Source organism: Vombatus ursinus, unplaced genomic scaffold, assembly GCF_900497805.2.
Source record: "Vombatus ursinus unplaced genomic scaffold, bare-nosed wombat genome assembly UNPS02009205.1, whole genome shotgun sequence".
Classification (NCBI taxonomy): domain Eukaryota; kingdom Metazoa; phylum Chordata; class Mammalia; order Diprotodontia; family Vombatidae; genus Vombatus; species Vombatus ursinus.
This window is the reverse complement of record NW_020948983.1, coordinates 7,811,407-7,832,652: the sequence shown is the minus strand read 5'-3', so window position 1 is coordinate 7,832,652 and position 21,246 is coordinate 7,811,407.

The following is a 21,246-nucleotide window of genomic DNA, read 5'->3' as shown; positions in this document are numbered from 1 at the left end:
GTGGTTAGTTATTTTTCATTTCTGCCAAAGACTGAAGAAGAGAAAATGGCATAAATTGTGGGGTTTTCTACCAGAAAGGAAATGTGAACACGTTTTCTTTCTCTCTGCAAAATATCCTAACAAAAAAAAAAAGAAATACATTGTGGATTGCCCTCAGATGTGGCAGGTTCTCCTTCACTTGAAGTCTTCAAGTAATGTCTAGATGACCATTTGTCACATGTGCTGTCAAGGGTTTTCATTGTTATGTATGGGATGACCCAGAAGTCCCTTCCAACACTGAAGCATAGCGATTCATATGGGTGTGCATATACACACACACACACACACACACACACACATATAGGGACTGTATCTGTAATTTCATTGATTTGGGAAACATCTAGATGAGGGAACTTCTGGGTGGGGAACCATCCTCTACCATCACAAATCAACACCTTATTTACAATTTTTTTTTTTAGAGAATTGTTCAGGCTACTGAAAGGTTAAATGACTTACTTGCCCAGGGCTACACAGCCAGTCTGCTTTAGAGGAGAGGTTTTTAGATATATTCACAGATTTAATATGAATGTAGGCAAAAAATCACAATCTCAGGGAGATCATCTAGCCACTTAGATTAGATGTCCAAGGTCACTTCTAGCTCTAACATTCTATGAGCATGATAGACACAACTTCTTCTGAGATAATTTAGAGACCTTTCACTTTCTTTTGATTCCTGCAATGAAGTTAACTCACATCCAGGTTGCCATACCCTTTAGCTTCCCATGAAGTCTGATGATTTCAAACATGGGCAAAAATCTCTCTCCCCTGAAGACTTTCTAGCATGACATAAAGTTTACCAGGATATTTGTTGGTTGCAGACAGCTTCTTCCTGAGTTGTTCCTGAGCTCTGGATACCTTAAGAGAAGTCTGAGGGGATTTCCCAAATCCCCTTGGATTTGTTGTTCAGTCCTTTCAGTCATGTCCAATTCTTCATGGCACTATTTTGAGGTTTTCTTGGCAAAGATACTGGAGTGGTTTGCTATTTCCTTCTCTAACTCATTTTACAGATGAGAAAACTGAGGCAAACAGGGTTAAATGACTTACCCAGGGTCACACAGCTAATATGTGTCTAAGGCCAGATTTGAACTCATGAAGATGACTCTTCCTGATTCTAAACCCAGTACTCTATCCAGTGCACTACCTAGATGTCCTCTTGGGCTCAAGAGGGATCAAAAATGCATTCTCCAGAGGAGGTACAGCCTCCGGATCGCCTCAGACCAGGGGCCATTGAATCAGGATTTAAATGTAATGTGAAAAGAACTTGGATCAGTAAAACAAAGTCCTCATACTTACCAATCCCTTAATGTGGCATCTGCATTGCTGCCGATCCTTTCCTCATGCCAGGCAATTTTTGGCCTTTGGATTTTGAAAGAATTGAGAGTGTGAAGTCCAAGTAATTTAGTTTCTTCCTTTAGCAGCCAAATCCGGCTTGGCAAGCATTCTACATATTTTACTAATGAAATCCTAAATGTCTTTTTAGATTACATGAAAGCAAACCCAGGCCCTTAATAAGTTATTCAGATGTATGTTTCTCAATGTACATTGATAAATTGTTGCCACGTATAGCACTAATTTTGCAAAACTTCAGAAGCTGAAACAAAGGGTCTTTGAATCACTCTTTCTCATTTCCCTCTCACCTCCCTGCCTTGATTTCCCTCTATTCCTTTCCTGAGGAATAAGATCAGCCTATCAGATATCTGGGCTTCCCAGCTTCTAGTGAATTTTTTTTGCCCTGTGTCCTTTTGACACCTCTAACTTCCTCAGATATCTTCCTTTGATCAGAAGTGAGGGTCCAAGTACCACAATTCCAAGAATTTATATGATTCTAGGCAACGTGAGATGTCTGGAGGATATGGAAAGAGCTCTAGTAACTTGTAAAAAGGTAGGAAAGTATCCCAATAAGGTGGAAGTATTTGTATATGAAGGACTCATGATTTCATTGATGTGGGAATTCCTGATGTGAGGGCTCCTTCCAACAAAGCAGATAAACCACACTGAAACAAAGCAGACAAACAACACTGAAACATTTATAACTTCAAAGGATGAATAAAAATGAAGATAGTGGACTACAGGTACAAAATGAGTCATGCATTGTATGACCTTTCTACAATTTGCGATATTAGGGAGTTTTCTGAGCCTTTGAGAGATTAAATGATTTGTCCATAGTCTTGATTATAATAAGTATCAAATGTAGATAGGACTCTGAGGCCAGAACTCTATCCACCACACAACCCCCTGCTTTTCTGGAGTTCTTGACAACAGTGATATGTTTCGCCACCGGGTGATGTTGCTAGCCAGTGACTTAAACCTATTGTCAAGGAAAGATCATGAGTACAGGGAGTCTCAAACCCACTCTGGCAATTATGACATTTCTACCTGCTGAGCAAAAGTATTGGGAAAGTTGAACTCTCTGTGGCTCTCAGAGATTGGACCCCATTCTATAACCCAGCTCCATCTCTCTCTGGGTGGCTCTACTGACTGGCAGTCAGTATAGTATGGTTAGTATAGATTTCCCCAATCAGAATCAGCTCCAAACCCCATCCTACCATCAACCCCCACCTCATCCCTAAAGTTACTATCTTTCACTAGGCTTTAGTCAAAGTGGTATACTCTATGGGAACAACAGTGTGTTCAACTATATATGGTGCTTTACTCTTCTTGTGGGACCGGATGGGACTAAATCCATTATTTCTTTGCAATGGAGAACTCCCAATGGGGAAACTCTTCCAACACAGACCTTCTCTGTCACATAGTGACCACTGAGAAGTTAAATTACTTTTCCAAGGTCATACTGGCAGTATTTGTCAGAGGAGAGACTTGAACTCAGCTCTTCTTACACCACACCTAACTTTCTATCCACTCACCATTCAATAAAGCTGCTTCTTTTACTCCACCATTCGTGTAACACAGCATCTAGCTGGAACCCTCTGCTTGACCCAGGCAAATTCAAGATAGTATGTCAGCCACACTAACCCCAGGAATTCTAGGAAATGCACAGTTTAGTTTGTTGAGTCTCCTGCCTACTCCTCCTCTGAACAGGAAAAAGAGGGTAGACAACACAATAATTTCCAACTGATGTCCATTTCCCAAATCCAGTGCACTTGGTCATTAGTTGAAGACTCAAGACCCTCTGGGCTCAGATTTGACTTACAGCTCTACCTGTTAGTATGGCATATGGACCTCGAACCTAGTACAATCTGGAGTTCTTACTGCCGGAGTTTCTCCATCATTATCCCACTATGGGTAGGGGATTCTTCATGCTTCTTGGCATGGTTAACTCATCATTTGTGGACAGGAGTTCTCGATTCAGGCAAAGGTCACAGCCAGCAGAAACCTACAGCTGGTATTCTTCCCTGACACTTCTCTCTGACTTGTAGACTGTCAATTCCTATTGCCAGGGACCAAGAAGTAGGACACATCCTTTCTATTCCTCTAAGTCTTAAGTAACCTGGGCCACAGAACTTCTCTACTCTGGTTATGTCTTATTATTTGTTGACCATTTCTTTCTGTCCCCTAACTGGTCACACAAAGCTCCAGCTCTCCTTATTTGGGGGTAGAAGGAAGAAGGATAGACCTAAATATCTAGAAGAACACTAATAGGTGTTTAATTTATATTTTCAGTTTTTTTCTCTCTGATTTGGGAGGCTCTCAGATGCCTTGAGATGAAAGCCTTGACTTACTGGTTGGATAGAAACCTTTGGTCATTGCTAACATGAGAGCTGGGCACAAGAGAAGCATTACCTGGGACCTTCTTTAGCAGCTTGTCCAAGACTCTGTTGCTAAAAGCCCTGGAAATTGAACTTCTGCAGAATTCCACAATCCCAATTCTGCAAACAGCTTCTATGCTGGATACTTAAACTAGGGCCACTAACTGGTTGAAGTGCCCAGCTACCATAAGACCCACCATAAAATCCCCTTCCCTTCAGTAGTTGCCTCATGTAATTTTTTTTCAGGAAAGCCCTTGTAGAGCCAACAAGTGGGATTGTCTCAGACTGTCCCATTTCCCTGCTGCTGATAATTACTGTGTTTGGGTGGGACGTGACCACCTCCTTCACACAAACTGAAGGGAATATTTAACTTTGGAAAACAATATTCTTCACAAAGTGACAGATTAAGATGCAAATCTGGGGGAAAAAATCCCTTCTACCATTTTTTTTTGCTTGCTAATTGGCAGAAAATTAATGAACGGGGAACTGATTGAGCAGATGCTCCCATGGAAAAAGGCAGATTTGGAGGTTCTCTTGCCCTATTTTTTTGAGCACATCAAGAAGGCAGGAACATGTGGCAGGTCAGAAATTAAGGGAAGGCAACAGTACAGATTGTAAAGAACACAAAGGAGTTTTTGGTGGGCTTTTTTTTTCTCTTGTTTTAACTTCCTTGCATCATTTTTTTAAAGCTCATATTCCACTACAGCTCATAATTAGCAGCTAGGCCTCTGGGACCTAATTAACCAATTCAATTAACAAAAAAAGCATACAAGTCACCCTGACATTTGTCAGCCATTAGGAGGGATGTCAGGCTGGCAGTTTCTGCCGGCACATTAATGGTGATTAGATCATTTGCTGTTCACTTTTACCCTGGGTAGGCAGCTCCTGGGCCATTCTGCTGAGAATTTCAGGGGGAAATGGGGAACTGTCTATACCTCATAGAGGTGCTCTGGCCTTTTATAAAATGTACAATCAGTAAAATTCCATCCCCTTTTTGCGCCTCCTCTGGCCTTCCCCAGGGTGAAAGCTCTCTCCCCTATTCAGTGAAAATATGCCCCTGTCCCTCTTGTCAGTCCTTACCACTTCAATGGGCCCTTTTAAGAAAACACTGGGCCCTAAGATGGAGCTGTTGCTCCAGGGGTTGAGAATGAGGCCTCGGCCTCTTCTAAAAAAAAAAAAATTATTACTGTGTCCATTGGTTCCAGCATTTACTTCCTTAACTCAGCAGGGTTTCTGCAGTCTACTCAGGGAGTTTCTTCATTCAGGCTGTTTTCCTTTGTTCTTGGGGTTGATTTAACCACAGTGTCTTATATAATACAGGCGGTTTCTTATAGAGTATCCTTACCTATCTAAGCCTCTGATCTCCCCTAATTTAACTCCATTTCCCCAGCAGCCCTGATTTAATAATAAGCAGCCAGGGTCTATGTAAATGAAACCCTGTGTGCCTGGACTGACAGGCAGAAAGTTATGGAAACATCAGAAACTGGCCTGCCCCACCCCCCTCCTCCTCATCAACTCCTGTCTTACTTTGGTGGGTCTCGGAGCACGATTCCAAAAGGCAGGCTATGCTGGCCTATTTAAAGGGCACTGGGCTTGAGAAAAGCCAATTTACAGCGAAGTTCCTGGCCTTCCTGCTGAGCATGGGTTTGCCTGACTCAAGAGTTAACTCAGATATTCTCACCCTTCCACCTTGCTTTTGCTCGGTTCCTTTTGTCATCCTGAAGATGCGTCAAAAACCAGGCTGTTTTATTGTTTTATTCCTTTAAAAATTTTTAAAATCAAGTTTTAGGGAAACCTTTGTTTTTACATGTTATTTCTGGAAATACCTTTCCTCTAGACCCGCTGTGCCCAACCCTCCTTTGTAAGAAGGAAAACAAACAGCGATTGTTTTATTCCTGATAACCGTCACATCCTCGTTACAAAAAGTTACTTTCTCAAACCCAGCCTTCTCCCTATCCCACGACCCAATCCTTGTACTAATCCCGCCCCCTTCCCCCCTAAATCGACCCATCCAAAGCAGAAGGACACCTCGGATGGTGCATTTTGACTGGGGGGAGGCGGGGTGTAGAGAAAACTGACCCTGTTTCAAAAGGCAACTCCTACCATTTCAAAATGAAACTTTCGTTAATTGCAGGCGCCTATTGATTCATTACCACGAAGCCGGCCAAACTCCTTCCCCGTAGCATAACCTTTCTCAATAGAGACAGCCAAACATTCCTCGCAGGTAATCCACAGAGCACAACAGTAAATATATAGAATCGGGACTATTCATTTATTAACAATATAGCCGTTCTTTATTGTCCCTCACATTGTTCGACTCACAAAGAGCAACGGGTAGGTTAAATCTATTTTAGCCGAGAAAGCTCTCTACAGAAATACTTGCCATATAGTATTTGATACTGATCACAGTGTCACATCAGGGAACAGCAACTGAAAAGAGAAAGTCATTTTTATTTCTGAACTTTAGAGGCGACAACCTCTCCTCTGCTCCTGCTCCCCATGTCTCAGTCCTCTTAGTGGGAGTGTGGGGGATTTTTTTTTGTATGCCACTCAATGAGAGCAAGGGTTTAGAAAGAGAGAGAGAGGGAGAGAGGGAGAGGAAGAAAAGGAAAAGGGGATGCACAATGCCGCATTCAGGCAACATATGTGAACTCTGGATTCATTCAATTTTAATAAAGCCACTCCTAAGGGAAATCAAGTCTGAAAGAGCTGTGAATTACAACAAAGGGTGTGGCTGGCTCCTGGTTTGTTTATTTGTTTTTTTGGGGGGGGGCGGTTGATACTTGAGGGTACCATTTGAACAATGAATTTGATGGAGAAAAACAGCATCAGGTTAGGAGAGACAGCTTCCTTCCACCCTGGGCCTACCTCCCTGCAACACCCTCTGTTCCTCTTGTCCTCTTCTGAAGGGGAAGCAGGCACTTAGCTTGTTCTCCCGGTTTTCAGATGCAAGAGGACAAGTCGACTGTCTCACCCTGGCATTTAATTCTGAGACTTTGCAAGATGGGAGGGTTGGTGGAGAAAAGGAACATGGGTTTGACCTGAAAGAAGAAGAGCTGAAGGAAGGCTCTGGATGGCAGGCAATGGGCCTAACTTACAAGATTCCAGGCACTCACTCCCTGGGGAAACCTCAGCCATTAGGGCAAAGGGAAGGAAGGAGTCATAGTGGATTGTGTTCAGAATCACAGACTCATGTCATGTTAAAATTGGAAGAGAACTTACATACTTACAAACTTGCCCTTTTCACAGATATAGAAACTGAGCCCCAGAGGGAGGAAGTCTTGGGCTCTAGTCACAGCTCTGCCTAACTTGCTCAAGTTACTGCACTATGGATCCCAGAGACCAGGCACCATTATTCGCCTGTGAAGCTGAATGATCAGGCAGAGTGGTAGGTTCTCATCTCCCAGGCTGACAATTCAAAGGCAGGTCTATAGGGATTATATATTTTAATTGGCCATTTGCCTTGTTAAGCTGTATGTTTTCCTTATACCTCTGGAAATTGCATCTCAACTGGGAATAGGCACCTTGCCAAATCATATGTTCTCCCTAAACCTCTGGAGGGTGCACCTTAACTGAGAGCAGTCTGAGCTAGACGGAAATTTGCTTCAATCACAGGGTCCAGGAAAGCTGAGTTAGAAACTTAGCCCAGCCCAGTACTGTTACCCCTTCAACACTCAGTGGGTGGGCTCCAAAATGAATCCATTGGATCTTCAGGAAGAAGCAGTCCCAGGAGTCTAATTTATGGAATAAGAGCTAAGCGAGAGAAGTAGCCAATCATGGCAAGAATTTTGTCAGGGTTAGGAAGACAAAGGCGAATGAATATATAAAGAGGACTGGCAGGTAAAGGGGAGGGAATTCTTAGTGTCACCATGGGAAGGAGAATCATGGTATCCCTAAATTTAGAACCTGAAGGGACCTTGCAGATTGTCTTGTTCAATCATCTCATCTTACAGCTGAAGAGATTGTGTTTCAATGACCTGCTCAAGGTCACAACGATCAAACCCAAGCCCCTGTGTAGGGTTCTTTCCACTACTCCTTGCTATCTTACCAGCAGGAAGGGGATGTAATGAGTCAAGAAAAGGGTGAATGACAGGCAAAGAGTGAACTGGTAGAAAAGAAAGGAGGGAGAAAGGCAGAGTAGAAACTGAGTCTCTTGGTTACATAGCACCTTCACCATTGTAAGGACATACTAAATGTTTGTTGACATAAATGGAATCATTGCAGGTCTGTTTACTAGACTGTTATTCCTCCCACTTTCTTTTTCTGCTGTCCTGAGTGTGGGAACCAAAGAAATCAGTGCCACCAATAGAGTTGGCAACAAATCATTCATTCATTCAGTAATTTGGTTTTCACTAAGCAAACATTTATTAAGCATTCGTTATGTTAGAAGACGATTGCAGTAGTCTAAGTCAGTGTAATGTGAGCTGGAATTAGGATAGTGTCAGGGAGAATAGAAAGGAGGGGACGAAGGAGGAAGATAGAGTCTATAGGACTTAGAGATTGATTGGATTTGAGGTCAAGAGGAAATGAGCAATAAAAAACTGAGGTATTGAGCCTATGTGATTGAGAGATCAGTCATGCCATCAGCAGAAAGATGAGAGCCAGGAGGAAGAGGTTTGGAGAAAGGGTGGGTTCGGTTTGTGAGATGCTCAAATTGGAATACTAGCAGGACCTCCAATCTCAGAGCTCCAAAGCAAGTTCAGGGCTGGAAAAATAATTTGGGAGTCATACACCCAACTGGCCCACAGCCTGGTAGCAGGCTTTTCAGGATATGCTAGGTTCCTTCCACTCTCAAGTTTCACATAGTTGCTCACTTTGAGTCAGCTGCCAATAACAAATGAAGATTCCTGTTCTTCCCCTGAGGAGGCTGAAGTGAGTGGGACTGTCTCTTACAAAGGTACTGCATTTTAGAATTATACCACCGAGGCAGTAGAGACCAGAGATTTTTCAGATTTCAATACAGGCTATCGAATGCCATTCATTTAATTCTGTTTCAATTGAATTAAACAAATACTTGTCAAATGTTTACTATGAGTCCAGTTCTGCAGTAAGTAGTAGGGAAAGATACTGAAAAAAAGCATCTGATACAACCCAAGGGAGGCAACATTGAGTAGTGGAAAGAAGACTGGATGTAGGCCTGGGTTCAAATCCTGGATTTGCCACTTACAAGCTGTGTGATCTTATACAGGTCCCTTCCCTTCTCTGGGTTTCAATTTCCTCATCTATAAAATGTGCACTACACAATCCAGGCAAACTAGATATTTTTCTGATCTTTACACATAGCAAAATATCTTCATTTTTCAAGTCCTTGCCCTGGCCATTTTCCATGCTTTCAATTACAGTTCAAAATATTTATCCTAATGATCATTATTTTCAGCATGCTTCTCTGTGTATTGTTCTAAAAAATGGGCATGCAGGAAGATCTTTTAAAAGCCTTTGAATCCTGAGAACTTAACTATTCTACAAACATCTACTAAGCCTCTACTATGCACAGAGAAACATGTGAGGTGCAGAGAGAAGCAAAGAAAGAAATGATGTGGTCCTCTTCATCAAGGAATTCACAGTCAAGAAGAGGAGTTAAAATACATAGATATAAATTAAGATTATGCAAAATAGGATGGACTAAACATAGGAGTGGGACTGTGAGATTTTCAAGGAGAGAAAGGTCATTCCTAATGGGAGAGACCAGGGCAGCCATCTGTCATGGAAGAAGTAGCATTTGCTCTGCCCTTTGAAGGATGATGGGTAGAATTCAAAAGGTAAATGGGAGTAAGAGTGAGGAAGGAGAATATTCCTGGAGGATGCATCAATAGTATAAAGCTAGAAAGACATACAGCCTTTGTGAAATCACCATCTATTGGTACGATAAAAGTAAAACGTACAGGGTGAGAAGTTTGTTTCATTGAGAAAGTCTTTATGTTGATGATTTAAAGGTAAATTTACCTATTTTAAAATAAGCCCTCTTATTTTTATCTTAGATTTCTCTTGAAGAGGTCTACAGGCTTTACACATATCTTGTTGACCCTACCCTTACCAAGTGGCATAGTAGAGGTGGGGACAATTACAAGGGTTGGTGACTTAAGCCACAAGTGGCTAAATGACTTGTTTATGGTCACTCAGTCTATCAACAAATGTTTATTAAGCACTTAATAGGTGTGAGGCACAGTGCTAAGCAGACATGGCATATTAAGATTAGAATAAAAGTCATAGAATCATAGAATCTCGGACCTGGAAAGAACTTCAGAGTACAACTACTCTAATTCATACCCAAATGGGAGTCCCCTCCATTACATCGCTAATATATGCAGTCTGAGCCATAAATAGGATGAGATTTCCAAATAGCTTGCTTCCTCCCCTGTTGGCCACACCTCAGTAAAACTCTTGTTCTCCTGTAATCTGGCCTTCCTGTCAACAGCATTGTAGTGTTCTAGTATCACTCCCAAAGGAGATATGTTCCCTGGGGTCTTTCTCCCCATTCCCAAATGAAATTGTCTTAAAAAGCCAATCTGAGGACATATTTTGTGATGATTGCTCTGCATAGCAAAATTGCTAGTCATAGCTCTGTAAGTGGTTATTCAGCCTCCTGAGCTTATGGCTCATAATATATTTCACTCTTTCCTTAGTTAACAAAGTTTAAAAAGATAATTTAGTCTTTCTTCACCTATCTTAAACAGACATGTAAATTAGCCCCATAAATGGGTCCCCTTCCTAAAGAATACATTTAAAACTCATAGTGGGTTAGTCTAGTCATATGTGGAAATGGACGATCCTGAGGTAGGGATGATGATTTTTGTCAAGGCGTAAGCTCCTTGGAGACAGGAACTGTTTTATTTTGTCTTTATAATGCAATACTTTGGCACCTAGTAGGCACTTAGTACATGCTTGTTGAATTGAATTGATAGTATAGAGATAAAGTAACAAGACAGATTTATGTGTATAGACTCAGTCTAATTATTATAGAGTCAGGATGCATACTTTATATTTAATTAACATAATCTTTTCATGACCTATAGGAAAATCATTTATGGGTTCATTTGAAGCTAAAGCTAGGGTTAGGAAATGCTACAATGGAAGGGAGAAATAGAGATTGAAAACTTCCAAATAAATACACCCTGAGTTCCTAAAAAATTTTGTGAATTCACTAACTTCCACTTGGAAGTTGGGTAGGCGATGAGTCATTCATTCATTCATTCATTCATCAAACATTTATCTAATACCTCCTCCATATAAGACCCTATGCTAAAAGCTTGGAAAATTAAAAAATGAAAAAGACACAGCCCCTGACCTCAAAAAACATACCATTTAGGGAAATAAGGTAAGAGACAAAAGGCAGATGGTAAAAAGACTAGGTTAGAAATCTAGTGATCTAAACTAATCTCAGCTCTATTGCCAATTTACTGTGCTACCTTGGACAGGGTATTTCAGCTCTCTGGAATTCCGTCTGCTCTTTTGTAAAATGAGGGAGTTGGACAAGATGATCAATTAGGCTTCTTAAAGCAGTCCTATTCTAAGATTCTATGAAATAACTTCTACACCATGTAGAATGTGGAAAGCGCCCAAGGGAGGTCTCAAGGAATATGAGCATCCGAGGCCAGGGTGATCGTCTCCATCTGGGAGTCGGGATAGACTAAGGCGCACACAAATTGTGTACTAGATAAACTGCAATCCAGTTTGTTCACTACCTCAGCTGAAATCCTGAAAAGCACATGCCCAGGCTGGGCTGTCAGCCTCTTAGCAGATGGTCTGGTAGCATGAAAGGTCATGAAAGACACATTGAGAGGTAGGATGGTTTCCAATGTTCTTCTAAATTGGTTGCCTCACCAGCTTTCAAAGAGGGAATTTGCAGGAACAGCAGCCTGATCAAGATGCTCTTGATTTTCTGCTTCTCCTCCAAGGTCTCATTAAGTTCCAACCCAAGATTATCTACCTACCTGGAAAAACAAATACATTAAAAAACCGCAAGCCCACAACCTGGAGTTATAAAGTGAGCTAGGGACCTTGGGGAGTTCCTTGCTAATGAGGGCATCTAAAACCCAGAGCAGGTTACCTGGGTATATTTGGGATGAGTTGAATGTCTCCAAGGATAATGATGGTGATGATTTTGTTAATGTTTGGAAGCCTATAAGCATCCCCCTCCCCACTCCCAATGCAGTTTTTCTCTAAGCTTTTGCCCACAATAGTTAATACTGTGTATATTACAGGGGAGATTTAATCCATATGGTTTTAATTCATTTACACTTAACTAATCAAAACATTTTTGGGAGAGGTTGTTGCCATCCAGGAAAGTATTTTCAGATGGCATATAAGCCTTTTAAATTGTGTGTGTGTGTGCGTGTGTGTGCACATGTACCTGCATAAGGAATGGGAGAAACCTTAGAAAAGGTTTGACATGAGCTCAATAAAAACTGCACCAGCAAAATGGTTTGGATTTTGTCAGCTTTGGTCCCTTTTTCTTCCTGGGGTCAGGGAAGTGGACTGGGCTAGCGGAAGTTAGACCAGCATTGAAGACAGAGAATAAGCCTAACCCAGAACAATTGAATATCTAGGGTAAAAGAGAGAGTTGAAGCTGTTACCCAAATGACTAAAGGAAAACAAGAATGATGTTGATGATCCAAGTGAAAGGTTTTTCATTTTTATTTCTTGTCTAATTGCATCTGATGGCAGTTAGTGAAGTAGAACCTTCAGCTGGATTTGGGGTTGATTTGTGCTTTTTTTCATTTATTCATTGAACTCAATTCAACAAGCATTTGTTCATTCCCTGGCATGTGTCATAGGCTGTGCTAGGCACAAGAGAAATGAAGACCAAAGAATGAAACCGTTCTTGTCCCCAAGGAGTGGACATTCTATGTGAATAACGGGGAATGGACCCTGGCCAGTGACTCAGAAGGCTTGGGTTCTAGGCTTGGCTCAACTACCAACTTGCTGTGTGACATCGGGCAAGTCACTTTGTCTCTCAGGGCCTCAGTTTCCTCTTTTGCATGATGAAGGTCTTAAATTAGTTCATCTCTAAGGGTCCCTTCCAGTGCTAACATTCCATACTCTATGTTCAGAAGGACAACTCAAGGCCTTGCTATAGACAGATTCAGTTGTGTTCACCACACCCTGCTAATTACTCCACTTTAGAAACTTTTGGCAACAGCTAGGACTGGAGCAAAAAGGGTTTTCATCTAAGTCCTCAAGTAAAACTTCATCTTCCTGAGCATTCTATACATTCAGGTTTTCCTATAATTTGGTGACCACTACACTTTTCATCAGCCAAAATGTTCCTAAAATAAGGAAGAGGCACCCAAATGTGTTGGATCAAGAGGTAAAATTAGATGCTGGTTCTTCATTTCTTCCCTCTGTACTATGCTGGCCTCACATAGTCAGTAGAAAAGCTTGATATTACTATTGATTCATCCCTAAAGACTGAGGACAACAATCTCTTTCCTTTATCTGTGGGATATTTAGGACTTCTCCAGTGACCTAAGGGAACAATGATACCTTTATATTAATATGGTTTGAAGGAGGGCTCCCCTTTAATAAGACAGAACCTTTAATGAAAGCAATCTGAGTCCAGTTTTAACTAGAGAGAGACAGTGAGGTAGGCAGAGAGAACAAGGAAAATATTGGGTCTAGCTCAGTGGGATTTAACCACATAAACTGCAAGCAGGTGTAACAACCGTTTTCTCTGTTATTTCTTTTCTAACAAGTTTTTGTATGTATCTGTGTATGTGTCCATTGCTCCTTCTGTGATTTTACTTTTCTTGTTTCCCAGTCTTGATCCTATAGTTATTCAGTTCCTTTTGATTCTGGAGAAAGTCATATAACCATACTGACTAGGTCTATTAAAAATATGTTTGCTAAGTGAATGTTGAAAACTAAAAATAAATTAATTAATTTTTAAAAACTTTAAAAATAAAAAAAAATTTAAAAATATGTTTGCTAACCCCTGGGTCCTCACTGCAGCAAGGCAATCCTTTTACTCCTCCTTAATTGATTCTCTATACCAGTCCCAGAGAGGCTGTTCCAAACTTTCTCTTCTCTCCTCAAACCTTCTATACCTCTCTCTATTCTCACCTTCTCAGAAGAACACCTCACTTCTTACTTTACTGAGAAAACATGGCCATTTAGGCCATGAGCTCCCTTTGTCTCCATCTTAGAATCCCTTGACATCATCTCCTTCTCTCTCCTTTTCTCCAGTCTCTGATAATGAAGTGGATTTTCTCTTTGCCAGGGACAACTCCATTGCCTCCTATCTTCTCCAGAAGATTGCCCCTAATTTCTTCCTCTCTATTTCTAATCTTTAATTTCTCCCAATCAACCAGTGCCTTCCTTGCCTTCAAACACAACTGTCTGCCACATCCTTAAAAAATGTTCACAGACCCTACCCAGACTCAAGTTATCATCTGATATTTCTCCTCCCTTTCTCACCCAAACTCCTAAAAATAGTTTTCTATAATCATTGCCTCCACTTACCTTCTTCTCACTCACTTCACTAGCCTTTATCCATGATCTGACTTCCATTCTCCACACTTAATTGAAACTACTCTGCAGAATCTAGGCAGCTAGATGATGTAGTGATGGGCCTGGAGTCAGGAAGACTTGAGTTCAAATCTGGCCTCAGACACTTCCCACGTGTGACCCTGGTTACATCATTTAACCTCTGTTTGCCTTAGGTTTCTCCACTGTAAAATGGGGATAATAATAGCACCTACCTCCCAGGATTGTTGTGAGGATCAAATGATTACATTTGTAAAACACTTAGCACCGTGGCTGATGTGTGGTAGGCACTATGAAAATGCTTATTCCTATATCTAAATTGCCACATCTAAAGGTCATCTCTCAGTCCTCATGCTTTTTGACCTCTCTGCAGCATTTGACAGTCATGACCACCCTCTCCTCCTGGATATGTTTTCACCTCTAGGTTTTTTTGAAACTACTCTTTCCTAGTTCTCTTCTAAACCGTCTGCCCACTCCTTCGCCTCCTTAGATGACGTATCATGTACATCATGATCTGATTATGAGGGTACGTAAAAGCCCTCATCTCTTCTCTCCCTGTACTCCCTCATTTGGTGACCTCTTTACCGCCCATGTGTTTAATTATCACCTCCATGAAAATGGCTTGTATGTCTAGGCCCAGTATTTCTCCTAAAATCTAGTCCTGCTTCACCAACTGCTCATTGGTGGATGTCTCATAGACTTCTCAAACTCAGCATGTTCTAAACAGAACTCATTAATTTTCCCTCAAAACTCACTTCTTTTTTTAATTTTCACATTTCAGGTGAGGACTCCATCATACCCAGGCTTGAAACTTCAGCATTATCCTCAAATCTTTACTCTTCGTATCCCACAAGTTCAATCATTTGCCAGATCTTACCATTTTTACTTCCACAGCAACTTTTTTTTAACCTTCCCCTTCTCACTAGTCACACAACTACCACCTCAGTCCCTTCCTTCATTACCTTTTTCCTAGACTATTGCAATGGCTTTCTAGTTTGTCTCCTGCTTCAGGTCTCTCTCTAATCTAATTCATTTTCCACATAGATTGGCATCTATGAGTCATTTTCCTTAAGCACAGATCTGACCATGATACTCCCCAATAGACTCCAGTGGCTCCCTATTGTTTCTGGGATAAAAGATGAATCCCTCTGTTTATCTTTTAAAGTCTTTCCTAACCTTGCCCCAAACTACCTTTCCAGGCTTATTATAGATTAATTTTTGCCCCTGCATTCTAGGGCCTAGCCAGATGAACTTTCTTACTGTTCCATATGCATGGCTACTGTCTCTCCCAAGCAAGGCTTGCTCACTCAAATCCAATTCATGCGCAAGTCAAGACATCACACTCCTGATATCATTGGATCTCTTTGAGAATGAAGGATAAATAACAACAACAACAACAAATGTTTTGTATGAGGTCTCTACATAGAGAAAAGGACTTCCAGAGCAGATGATGTGAGTAAAACCTTGTTGTACATATTTCTTACACATGTGCCTCATTATGATTAGGGTCTAGTTTAAATTGATTCCTTCTATGGATGCTGTATGTATTTGTGGGAAGGAGTGAACTAGGTTCTTAGGAGAAGGTTTTGTATTAACTGTCTTTACCATTTTACTTGAGAGTGGTAGAAGCTGCTCTCTGGGGACCCAACCTGCCAATTCATACAGAATTTGGGAAATGCTTTTCTTCTTCTTCTCCTTGTCTTCTTCCTCCTCCTCCTTTTTCTCCTTCTTCTCTTTCTCCTCCTCCTCCTTCTTGTTCTTGTTCTTCTCCTTATTCTCTTCCATCTCCTCCATTTTTTTTAAAAGCTAAGACAATTTACTTTTGTCCTGCTCAGTTTCCATTTTTGATTTCTTGAAATGTAGCTCTGAAAAACAGGCTTTTAAAAACCCATTGTGTTTTAAATGGAGCTACTTGACTACACCTTTAAACCCAAATCATTCAGCCTTTCATTGAATGGCTAATAATAGATCCAGCCCAAGCTTCTGTAGTTCACAGTTCTGGTTTTGATGGCTTAGAATGAGTATGAAAAGTAATTGTTTTCTGTTCTGGACAGAAACTCTGAAGATCTTCCCCTCCCAAATTGATATCCTTGGGATGGTAAACTGGGCCATCTTTTGTCTCAAATCTTACCTAGCTCTTAGTCATTGAATGGTCATTGCTTCAGACAAACTGATACCTAGGAAAGACCTTAATTCAGAAAGCCCAAGGTCACCCACTGCACCCTGGGCCATTGCCAGTTGACTTCACCTTGGTCTTGCCACTGGACTCTGATTACTCTGGAGGAGAGAGCAGAAATGGATCACCCTATGCAGGTCTGCCCCACTCAAATCCAATTCATTGGCAAGTCAAGACATCACACTCATGATGTCACTGGGCCTCTTGGAAAAGGAAGAACAATAGCTCTCTCCCACATCGGTGACTTTTTCCTGGCTGGCCTTCTTGGCTGGAATGCCCTTGTTCCTCCTCTCTACTCGGTAGGAACCCTGGCTTCCTTCTCCTCTCATCTCAAGCACTATATTCTACATGGAGCCTTTCTTGTTTCTTCCAACTACTAGTGGACTCATTTCCTCAACTATCTTATAATTGTTTTCTATTTATTCTGCACACACTTAAATAGGTACATTTTGTCTCTTCAGATGAAATAGAAGCTCTTCAATAGCAGACACTTCCATTTTTTTTCTTTGTATTGTCCGTGCCTAGTATGGTGCCTGGCATATATTGTTGTTGTTCAGTCATTTCAGTCATGACCCCATTTGGGGCTTTCTTGACAAAGATATTAGAGTCCCTTGCCATTTCCTTCTCCAGATCATTTTCTAGATAAAGAAATTGAGGCAAACAGGGTTAAGTGACTTGCGTGGGGTCACACAGCTAGTAAGTATCTGAAGCCAGATTTGAACTCAAGAAGATGAGTCTTCCTGATTCCAAGTCTAGTGCTCTATCCTCTGTGTCACCTAGCTGCCCACTCTTGGCACATAGTAGACACTTAAATTCTGGTAAGTTGATTGACAAAGTGATATTACATTAACCATTTGCTCTAAATTGACCACTCAACCCAATTAGATTCACTCAGTGTGATTCAATTGCTTAGTGTTTCCATAAAAGAGCATAGGGACATTGATTTAGAGTAGGAAGGGACCTTAGAGGTCACCTGGTCCTACCCCTCATATCATAGATAAGGAAATTGGAGCTCAGACAGAGGAAATAACTTATTTAAGGTCATACAGGGAGTAAATACCAAAGTCAGACTTCAAACAGGAGGTGCCTTACCTACAACAGTCCTGGGAGACAGGCATCACAAGTATAATGATCCCATTTCACAGATGAAGAAACTGATTCTTAGAGACAGTAAGTGACTTGTTCAAGGTGGCAATTCCAATGACTCCAAATCTAGGGTTTCTTAAGGTCCCTTTTAGCTAGAAATCCTTTGATCCTATTCACACTCACAAAAGAAATGTCTTAACAAATAAGAAGATGATTCTCTTAACCATCTGGTCTGAATGATTTTTCTTTCCTTACTTGATTATTTGAATTGATCAGATTGATCAGTTCTCTGGTGCTGAGTTGACTCCATCTATTCCCACAATTGAAAGACATCCCAGAAGATGCACTGGATGATTTATTACTTTAGTCATCTCAATAGCCCATTTAGATACCCAGAATGATGGAACATATCTGTCCTGTGGACAATGGCCATGAAGAAGCTAAACAAATGAGCTAGAGCAAGCCAGAAGTGATTGCATTATGCCTGGGAGAACTTCTAAACCTCCCTAGTCCTTTGCCTGGGTGAAGTTCTTTGTGGTAAAGTGGAACTGAGTGTCAGGCCTAGACTCTGGAAGTTCCTAGTTCAAATCTCAGTCCAATCACTTACTACCCATGTCACCTTGGAGAAGTGACTTCAGTTCTCTGTGCCTCAGTTTCTTTATCTGTAAAATGAAAGAAGTAGACGAAATCGCAAATCAAATTTTAAAGGGGTCGATCAAGCAGCAAACATTTATTAAGCACCTGCTCTGTGCTAGGCACTATGATAGGCTCTAGGAATACAAGTATAAAGAATAACATAATCCCTTTTCACAATCTCAGAAACCATCTAGTCCAATCTGCTTCTAAACCTGAGACATCTCTACCATATACTCAACAAGTAGTTATACCATTTTGCTTAAGTAACTGCAATGAGCAGGAGGCCTCTATCGTGGAGGCAGCCCATTTCATTTTTGCATATTTCTTATTTGTAGGTTATTTCCCCCTTTCTGTAAAGTCTAAATTTACTTTGCTATGACCTTCACCCATTGGTCTTTGTTCTACCCTTTGGGTGTAGCCTTTCTAGATGATAGAAATACTTGACGATTACATTGGCGGTTAAGTCTTTTCTTCAGTCAGGGTTGGGGAACCTGTAGCCTCAAAGCCACATGTGACTTGGGTGCAGCCTTTTGACAGAGTGCAAGTTTTACACAACATATCCTTTTATTAAGGGGATTTGTTCTGTGAAGTTTGGATTCAGTCGAAGGGCTGTACTTGAGGACCTAGAGGGCCACGTGTGGCCTTGAGGCCACAGGTTCCCCACCCTTGTGACCTAGGTTAATCACTCCCATTTCCTTAAAGAAGGCTTCAAGTGGAGGGCTTTTACTGTCTCAGTTCCTCTTCTGTACATTCTCCATCAATATCCTTCTGAAAATATGGCACCTCAAAATGAACATAGTAATCTAGAGAAGAGTATAGTGGAACTATACCTTCCTAGTCCCGAGCACCAAAACAACTTAAAATCGCCTTTATTTTTTTATTTTTTTTGGACTTCCATATCAGGACATTCAATTCAATAAGCATTTATTAAACTCTTAAAATTGTAAGTGCTCATACTGTACTAAGCCTGAAGAAATAAAACAGGGGAAGTAGCCTCTGCCCTTAATGACTTTTTTTTAGCAGACTATTAGAAGCCCCAGGTCTTTTTCAGATGACGTATTGTCTCACCATCTTGCACTTATACAAGTGACTTTTTTGAACCCAAGTATGACTTTTTATTTGTCTATTAAATTTCATTTTCTTAGATTCATCCCCATGTTTGAGCCTATCATGACCTATCTGAATTCTTTCTTTGTGATTTGCCATAGCTATCCTTCCCAGCTTTGTGTCAACTATAAATATGGCAACCAAGCCATATATTCCTTTATTCAAGTAATTTGACAAATGTTTTCAATGGCGCGGGGCCAAACAAACCTCCCTAGAGCTAGAGATCTCTTTCCAAGGTGACATCCAGTCATTAATGATGATTTTGGGGGTTCAGCCATTTGGCAGGTTTTAAATCAGCCCATGACTGTAACCATTGCCATCTCCATATCAAGAACAGTCTATGAGTCTGCCCATTACTTTATTAGCATATACCTAAACTAATTTTATGGAGTTTCCTTGGTCTATCAGTCTAATAACATTGTTCTAAAAGGAAGTGACTTTGGCAAGGCTTGTTCTTGATGAAGCCACGGTAGCTTTCACTGATTGCTGCTCCCTTTTCTAGATGTTCATTAATTATCCTCTTAATAAGTTCTAGAATTTTGCCAGGAGGCAAAATCAAGCATGATGGTCTTTAGTTTACAGACCCAAGCCTCTTCCCTGTGGATAATGGGGGGGATCTCTGCTTTTCTCCGATGCCGTGGCTCCTCTCCCATACTCTGCTTTTCCAAAGATCACCAACAGTAAGAGGGTCAGTCGTCATATTTGCCAGTTCTTTCAGTTCCTGAGGATATAGTTCATCTGGGCCTCACACCTTGAACTCATCAAGGGCTGGTTGGCATTCTCTTACCATTTCCCTACTTATCTTGAGAATCAGTTCCCTATTAGTCATTTTTGTTCTGTCCTTTCCAGTCCAAAGATCATTATCCCTGGCAGAAAAAAAAAAAAATAGAAGCAAAGAGATATTTGAAGAGCTCTGCCTTTTCCGTATCTTCAGTTATCATTGACCCATCCACCCTGAGCAGTGCTCTTATCCTATCTTTCATCCTCCTCTCTTCCCCAGGATAGCTTAAAAAAAGAAAGAAAGAAAGAAAGAAACCCTCTTTGTTGTCCTTAGCCTTCCTTGCCAGGCTCAGCTTATTCTGAAGGATCTCTGAGGTCCCTTCTACCTTTAAATCCTATGATCCCCTTCACATTCACATAAGGAATGCATTAAGAATTATATTGTAAGCCCGGACTATAGGAGGAAAAAGTAAAAGGCTCACGAATTCCCCAGCTATTCATGCTATCAGCGTAAATGGTCAAGATTCTACATTATCTGGGTAGGAGGGGATGCCATGACTACATATTTGTGTGCATGTCAATTCTCCCACCCCCAATAAATTATAAGTGCCATGAGGTCTGGATTCATGTCCTCTCTATCTTTGTATTTCTCTAAAGAGTGAACATCATTCTTTCTATACAGAAGGTGCTTAATAAATGTTGAGTGAATGAACGGGCTAGATTTCTAGGAACTACAAATGAGAAGCTACCTATGCAGGTTCCAAGGGGACCTCTCATGGAAATTCAATGAATTTTCACTGCACACCTATTTTTGGAGGGTATGCCAAGTAATATAAGGTATTGACCCTGTTCCTGAGGAACTTACAATCTTAGTGAAGAGATAGGATGTACACATGAAATGGTTTATTAGAACACCAGGTAATATATGCAAAATTCTAATGAGCGGTTGGGAGGTTATGTGGAGTTCAAAGGAATGGGGCATCTCTCACTCTACACTGCTGTAGTCAGGGAAGGCTTCCTAGAGGGGATTGCCATTGACTTGTCCCCAGCTTGGCACTGGGCGTTAGCAGGAAGATCTTTAGCCCATAGGACCCTGTGGAAGCTAGGAGGTGTGGCTAGATAGTTGGACTTGGAATCAGGAAGCCTTGCAATTCACATCCTACCTCAGACACTTACTAGTTCTATGATCCTGGGCAAGTCACTTAACCTCTGTTTGCCTCAGTTTCCTCATCTGTAAAATGAAAATAATAATAGCACCTCCCTCTCGGGCTGTTGTCAGGATACAAATGAGAT